Source organism: Poecile atricapillus, chromosome 6 (genome assembly GCF_030490865.1).
Source record: "Poecile atricapillus isolate bPoeAtr1 chromosome 6, bPoeAtr1.hap1, whole genome shotgun sequence".
NCBI lineage: Eukaryota > Metazoa > Chordata > Aves > Passeriformes > Paridae > Poecile > Poecile atricapillus.
This window is the reverse complement of record NC_081254.1, coordinates 37,318,110-37,325,609: the sequence shown is the minus strand read 5'-3', so window position 1 is coordinate 37,325,609 and position 7,500 is coordinate 37,318,110. Positions and strand designations below refer to the sequence as shown.

General features: G+C 44.6%; 1 protein-coding gene across 5 annotated transcripts in view; it reads left to right on the top strand.

The window, feature by feature from the left end:
* The window catches only part of EBF3 (EBF transcription factor 3), a 129,855-nt gene that overhangs the window by 15,808 nt on the left and 106,547 nt on the right, over nt 1-7,500 (top strand). The window lies entirely within an intron of this gene.

Genomic DNA, 7,500 nt, shown 5'->3' with positions numbered 1-7,500 from the left:
TTTGCTGTCCAGTGCCTGAAAAATTAAACCTGGAAAACTCCCTGAGTTAAGCCTAAAGAAATATGCACCACCAGTGGAGAGCAATGCTAATGTTTAACTAGCTGAAATAGCTGTTTGCTTAGTGGGGAATGTGAGGTATCTGACAGAAGGGACATCTCTCTTATTAGTAATCAAATAGGGCTGACCAGTTGTTGCCATCACTCTGGGATTGTGTCAGGCAATTGAGAACAAGTTCACCACTTTATAGAAGTCCAAGTACAAAAAAATCAATATAATTATATTTGTCTTTAGCGTTTTAGCTATGGAAATCATATCGTGCTGGGTTGTTGCCTCGCGAGCTGGATTTATTTCTGCTTTATTGGCTAAAAAATAGTTGGAAGTGGAGGAATCTTGGCGGCGTAGTAAATGCAAGGCAGCGTGTTACAGCTTTTATTATTGGATTAGGGGCATGTTCATTGTGCAGAGTTCTTTTTGGAGAGATGTGTGACTTTTGCAGATGTAAATGGTGAATTGCATTAAAGTGTGACTGCAGCAGAACGCGAGGAAAATTAACCAGGAATGAAAATTAGAATAATATTTTGCTTTTCTGTGCTCGGTCGGACTCTGATTCAGAGCTGGGGAGCCTTTCATGCCTCTGGAGTGTCCACTGCAAAATGCACGAGGAATTGATGTTTGTGATCCTTGCACGTGCCAAAACATGGCAAAACATCACCTTTTTAGGGATTCTGATGGTATTTCCATAATAACATCCTGGAGTTGCTGTGAGATCATTCATATCCGTCGTGTGAAGGGTGATCCTGGCAAAACTGAGCCAAGCTACCCAGCACCAGTGCTTTTATACCTCCCCCAAACTATCAGAACTATGGGATCATTTGATATTCCAGCAGCATGAGAAGAGATAAAAAAAAAAAAATCAGAAAACATTTGGTTAATGGGTTTATCATGTTTATTTGAATAAGGAAGATTGAAACTCCATTTATGCCTAGCATAAATGCTTTAGTGATCTTAATTATTGATGAAAAATCTGCTGTGCTTCTAAATTTAAAGACAGGACAATTTTATGGCAATTTTAATCACCTTCTGCATTAGGAATTTTCAAGATTTGGGCTTTAAGGGGATGGCGTGGATTTTAGCCTCCTAAAGAGAGTTGTCACTTCTCATGTCAGAGGATGTGGAGGCCGGAGCGGGGTTTCTGAAGGACTGTGGGATGTGATGCCTGCTCCGAGCAGATCCCAGCAAACGTGGGAGGGCAGCGTGGCCGGGAGGAAGCGTTCCCTGGCCCTCTGGAGCCGCTGGGGTGGATTTGAAATCCCCCACATTCACGTTGGCTCGACCCATGTGCTCGGGGTCTGGTGCCTAAATTTGTTGTCAGGGTTGGATTTCAGGCTTGCATTTCCCTCTTGAGCATCACGGAACAACCTTTCCCCGTCACATCTGGGGGTCAATTTACAGTTTCCCATAGGAAGTGGAGTTGCTTGGGCAGTTGGCTTAAGGAAAAAAAAATAAAAAAAGAATTATATCCAATATGCTCCGCTAGATCCTTTTGTCCTTTGGATACATTTAGCAGCTTTCGACCAGATAAGGCATATTTGTCCTCAGGATATGAACCAATAATTCAATCCTGAATTGAGATCTATGGCCACCCATTTCTTCCAGCCCACACTAGGAGACTCCGCAATAGTCGGAATTGTTCATGCACCGGGATTAAAAAAACCCAAAAAAACAGAAGGGAAAAACCCTCTTATGCACCTCAGGAGTAATAATTTATTAGCAGCGCTGATATTTTAAGTAAACTTGTGTAATTCTATGTTTGAATCCTGCAGTGGGCTGGAAACGTAAAAGCCAAACCCGAGGCCTTGGAAGCGGTTTTTGGTGTCGGGAGCCTCCGCGACCTTTTAATTCACTGGGAATTTTTATTTACGTCGCCTGGATGTTTCTCACGGAGCATGGCTGAGCGGGGAGGCTTTTATTACTGTACACATTTAAGTATCTGCTGGCATTTCGGGGCTGTTCCTCCAGCACAGTACCTCACGTGTTAAAGAACAAACCCACCGTAAATTGCAGCGCAGTCAGTAAAAAGATGCCACAGAAAAAGTGTCCCTGGGAAATTAGATTGACCCAAAGAAAAGCAAATAAAAGAAAGGAAAAGGCCCATATTTTCTTTGCGGTGTTGCTGAAAAGGATGGGAGTATCATTTTCATAGTGGAATAATGTTTTCTGGGAAAACACAAAAGCAGATGTTCCTCATTAGGAACACCCATTGTCTACATATCACAACTATGAACAGATAAATCTCTCCTATTTCACCCATACATTCCAAGGGCTGTAAATGATTACAGGATGCCGCTGTAACTGCTAAACCAAAACCACACTCTGGCCTAGAAGCGCTCCTCCGTGCCACCAGCAGATATTCCACTGGGGAGGGATGGAAATTCCCGCTCGGAGCCAGCCCCTGAGCTGTCGCTGCCTTCCCGGGGGGGTCCCCGAGGGCCGGGGTCCCGCTGGTGAGCGCTGGGTGCCGGTGGCGGGCGCGGGGAGCCGGGAGCGCTGGCGGAGCACGGCCAGCGCCTGCTCGGCAGAGGGTTTCCAGATGGTGCCATCACAGCCCTACTGCTCGCTGGCATCTCCGTGGGCAGTAAATACCCCCCTCCCCAATAAATCTGGCATTATTCTATAGAGTTTAGGAGACTTATCATTCCAAGTGTGTCCTACTTTCCTGTATGGGAGCCAGACATCTGCTTATCCCATTTCTTTCATACGGAGTTTGGAATAGCTGTAGTTTGGGAGAATAAAAAGTTTTGTCATATTTAACAGCTGTTACAAAATTTCAATCCCGTAGGCTCTTAAAATACCTTTTGCCTGACCTCAGATTTGGGACATAATTGACATTGCTGGTAGCCACCCCCCTTAACCTTTCCCTGGCTGTAATTTCAGATTATTTTCCCTAAATGACTTGGCTGCTCACGCTGGTTTGGGGGTTTTTTTTGTTTAATTTTTTTCTTTTTTTTTTTCTTTTTTTTTTTTTTTTCCTGCCGGCTCGCCGGTGCAGCGCTTTAATTCCTCCCTACTCCAAGTTTACACCTTCGGCAGGGTGGCGGCTGGGGGGCGAGGGGGGATTTTTTTCGTCAGCAGCGTTTCCTTTCACTTCCCGTCACAAAGGTGAGAGCCGCTGACCTTTGCTGGCAGTCCCGGCCGCTGAATTATTCATGTGATTGACTTTTTGTCAGTGCACACAGTTGTGCTCTGGGACATTTTATTCATTTACCTCATTTAAAGCGCCTTTCTGCACCTGTTCAAGTATTAATATCATGTAATTTGGGCCTAATGCCGATTTTGCTGAACACTCATTATATTTTTTATTAGCTATATTTCCAAACGATTATGTATGATTATTACCAAGCCTTACAAACAGCAATGGGTTATTCCCTAGACCTTTACATCTTCTTGTCAGGTTGTTTTCAGAAGCAAGGAGGATAAACATTTGACCAGTCCCAATGTTTTTATTCCTACTCCATATCCAACCAGAGAACTTAAAGCTTTTTCCCTTATGGCTTTGCGAAAGCATGATTAAATCCAACTCTGCAGAAGCTGTACAAATGCCAGCATTTATAAGGTCAACGCTTTTGTTAAAAATGCTATGTAAATGAGGATCTGCAAAAAGGGACATTAAATAAAATTAAATTCATTGTCTTCTTTAATGTCATTTACATTTTGGCTAAGCCCTGGCCTGTCAAGGAGGATTTTTAAAATAATTTTAATTACACATCATTTAGGGATCCAAGGTTTTCTATTCAGTAGCATTTGGATAACCTGCAAAATGGTGACTGTTTATTAACTTCTTAAATGACAAGTTGTCATTTCATCTGCATAATGCAATGAAAACAGAGCAGTTTGGTGTCATTTTTTTTTTTTTTTAATTCTTATTTTTCTTTAAGATGTGCACCAAACTGCTGGAAGAACAGACCTTAAAATAGCTCAGCTGCTCTTTTGCTTTCAGCATCCTATTGGCGCTACCAAGTTCAGAGTATATTAAAAAATTACGACTTTCCTGGGTAACCAGTTCTGGAAAAAATTGCCATCAGGAACCCGACATTGATTTTTTTTTCTCCTTAAGAAGGTGGTTTATTGTAGATTAATGGGTTTGGCTGCGAGGGATCTGTTTGCAGACAGGGGTAGCTGGATTGGGGTTTGAGGTGTGCAGGTACAAACACCTCTCACCTGTTCAAGTGAGGACACGGTGCACGCCAGGCCTTCAAAAATACATAAAAACAGAGCAAAAAAAGGCAAATCAAAGTAATTTCTGTAGTTCAGCCCCTCCGAGCTCCCCCACGCCCCAGAACCAAGACTTTGGACGCGCTCCCTTCTCCCTTCTGCTTTCTTTCCCTCGGGTCATCTGAGTCTCGGCATTTCCATCACTCCCTGGTAATCCCCGCTCCTGACCCGAGCGGAGCCCAGGAAATTGTGGGAATACCTGGGATGCTCTGGGAGCGATGGGGACCGGCTCCCAGAGCTTTGTTCCCCAGGAAATCCCAAACGTGCTGGGTGAGACTCCTGCTCCGCTCCCCCGCCCTGTCTAATACCTGATTATTTGAAGCCCAAAGCATTGCACGGCTGTAGGAGGAGGGAATAATAAAATCCCCTGCTTTTGTGAGAGAGGAAAAGGGGGGGAAGGGATTTAAGCAAAGCTGTCAAAAACTATACTCCAGGAGGGACCCTGATACAAACCATCCCGGGCTTCTGCTGCAGCCTTATCAGGTGAAAAGCAAAGATACTGCCAGAGCCTGTAATTTTGTTAGGATGCCTTTGATGAATTGGATTAGGTTATGGAAAAATCTTTCAAACTCAGAGTTCTGGTACGTGAGCTTCCAGGAAGTAAATAATTACTCTCAGACAGCAGATAATTAAAAAAAACAACCTGTGAAACGCAAAGTGGGAGAAATGGGTTTAATAAGGCTCCGTTGGTAACGCGGAGAGGTTTCGGGGGGCCGGGGGTAGGAGCAGCCCCGGTGTTGGGTTACTCGCAGGGCTGAGGAAGGGAGCGCTTTGCCGGCCTGGAGGAGGTGGAAATTCCAGGCCGGGAGGATGGAAATTGTCACCGGGGATGCCAGGGGGTGATTGACATGCGGGGCGAGGGGAAGGGGACGCGGGAGCTGAAGCTGCGCTTGGCAGCCCCGGCGGAGCTGAGGAAAATGAGAGCCATTCACTCGGGTCCCGCTGCCGGCCCAGCAGCTCCGCAGGGCTGTTTATCTTAACAGCAAATCTCGCAAAAACGCTTCTGGTCAAACCTGTACAACGCAACCTTATACTGGCATTATTAATGCCCTGTTAAAATAAAGATGTAACTGGGAAAAAAAAAAAAAAAAAAAAAAAAAAAAGCTGGAGCTGGGGAATTTTACAGGCTGAGGGGCACTCTGGGCTTTATGAGATGTGAGTTTGCTGTTAACTGTTTTGGTTCTTTAATGTTTTAAGCCGAGGAAAACTTGCTGGTTCCTCGGTGTATCAGCTCAGCTCGAACAGAACATAGCTGGCTCCGTTCTAGGTTTTATTTTGCTATTGAACAAACTCTCCTTATTTCCCCAAGATGGAAAATATCCAGAGTGTAAACAGCGTTTGTTTGGGAGAAAGGGAAGGTGTTTGTTCCACAGGGCTTGGAGATTTCCAGGTGGTGGGGCTGGAGGCAAATTATAAAAAACTAATAAATAATAATAATAATAATAATAATAATGATGATTAAAAAATTCCGTCATACTTCCAGCAAAATAAAAGTTTCACAGCCAGCAAAATGACAGGGAGCCCAGGGTGGCGTGGCACCCGTGCCAGGGAGCGAACTGCAGCATCCGCGCGCGGCAGCGGCGGCGAGGACAGCGCCGTGTTTTCCCAATAATTCACTAGGAAATGAGTTTAACATGTGTGGAAAGGAAGGGGCTTACATTTGTGTTGTTGTAAGACATGTAGCATAGGCCCAGCTAGCGGAAGGAGTCGGCTCCAGCTTGTCTCTCGTGAAAGACGAAACACGGTTACACATCTGGTGAGAAAGAGCAGTTCATTTGCCCAGACAGCTCGCTCTGCAGCCGCTGAAAGGAGCTATTTTGACAGAAACAAAGCCATGGGGGCTGGGGCAAGCGATTAGCGGGATCCTGCTCGCTCAAAACTCCTTGGCCTTAATGATAAAGAAATAGAAAAGGAAATAAAGAAACCTGGCCTAAGCCTCCAGCAGTGTTTAAGGAGGCTTTGGGAAAGTAGCAATACAAACAAGGGCTTCCATGTCAAATTCCCGCTGCACTTGGTAAAAGTTTCTAAGGAAAAAAAAGGTTGGAAGAATAGCAGAACAAAAAAATAACCTGGGAGCTGAAGGAGTTATTAAAAAGCAAAGGTCCAGCCTCACTTCTGGGATAAGCTCATTTTCCTGAGACATGTGCAGGAGGAGAAGTTAATTTGGCAGCGTGGAGGGTGTGGTGCTCTCATTTAAAAGGTGAATTCACCACTGAAAATCTTCACCACACACTTGGTTTGTGCCCTGGCCCCGTGGCTGCGCAGAACCTTCTGTTTAGCTGTAAAGCAAACAACGAGCCCTATCAAAAACCCCAATCTGGACAAAAAAAAAAATCCCAATCCTCTCGTTGAAGTGAGGTTATTAATGCACAAAGGAGAGATGTGAGTGCCCTTTCTTTTGAATAACAACCAATAAAATTGAATTGGTCTTGGTATTGTGTGGATTGTCAGGAATGCTCTTTACCAATCCAAATTTGATTAGGATTTCCTCTTTATGTTTGTGCAGTTCTTCTGTGCTTCACGAGATGCTGGTGGGCAGCGAGCTGCCTGTGCTAATCCAAACAGGCTTATTAAGACATGGAGGGATCCATCAGGGGGACTGCAGTGGGGCTGTCCTGCTGGAAACAAACACTTCAGTAGCTGGAGGTACAAAGAGATTTCAGGGAGTGATCCCAGAGTTCTGCTCCAGCCTCTCATTGCTTCCCAGGGTGGTCATGGCTGGATATCTGCTGGTCACCGGGCTCCACAGGGATGAAGGAAACTCAGTGAGAGGAAAAAGCACCAACAAAAGTTTGATTCTTTCCATTGGAGGTTGATTTTAGACCTGGGAAGATGTCCTGGCTTGGGTAGTGCCTGCTCTCTGGGAATTATGCCATCAATACTTCTAGAGATTACTTTTCTCTCTCTCTCTTTTTTTTTTTTTTTCTTTTAAATTCCATAATCCTGAATAACTCTGGGTTTGGTGTGGGAGTTTCTTGCTTCCACTACTTCCAGAAATCCAAGGACAATTTTGCCTTCTTTGATTTGTAGCCACCTTGAGGTTTTTCTCCAGGTTTTGCTCCTACATTCTCATCCTCTGTGTATCCAGGTGCTGGAACAGATCCATCTTTTCTTTAGCAGCATTAACTCCTGGAGTTTCCTTCAGCACCCTCCTTTTTAGTGACTGACTGCTGTAATTTTATCTGTGTCTGTTTTCCAAACCACAGAACTTGGAAATAATGGAGTTTC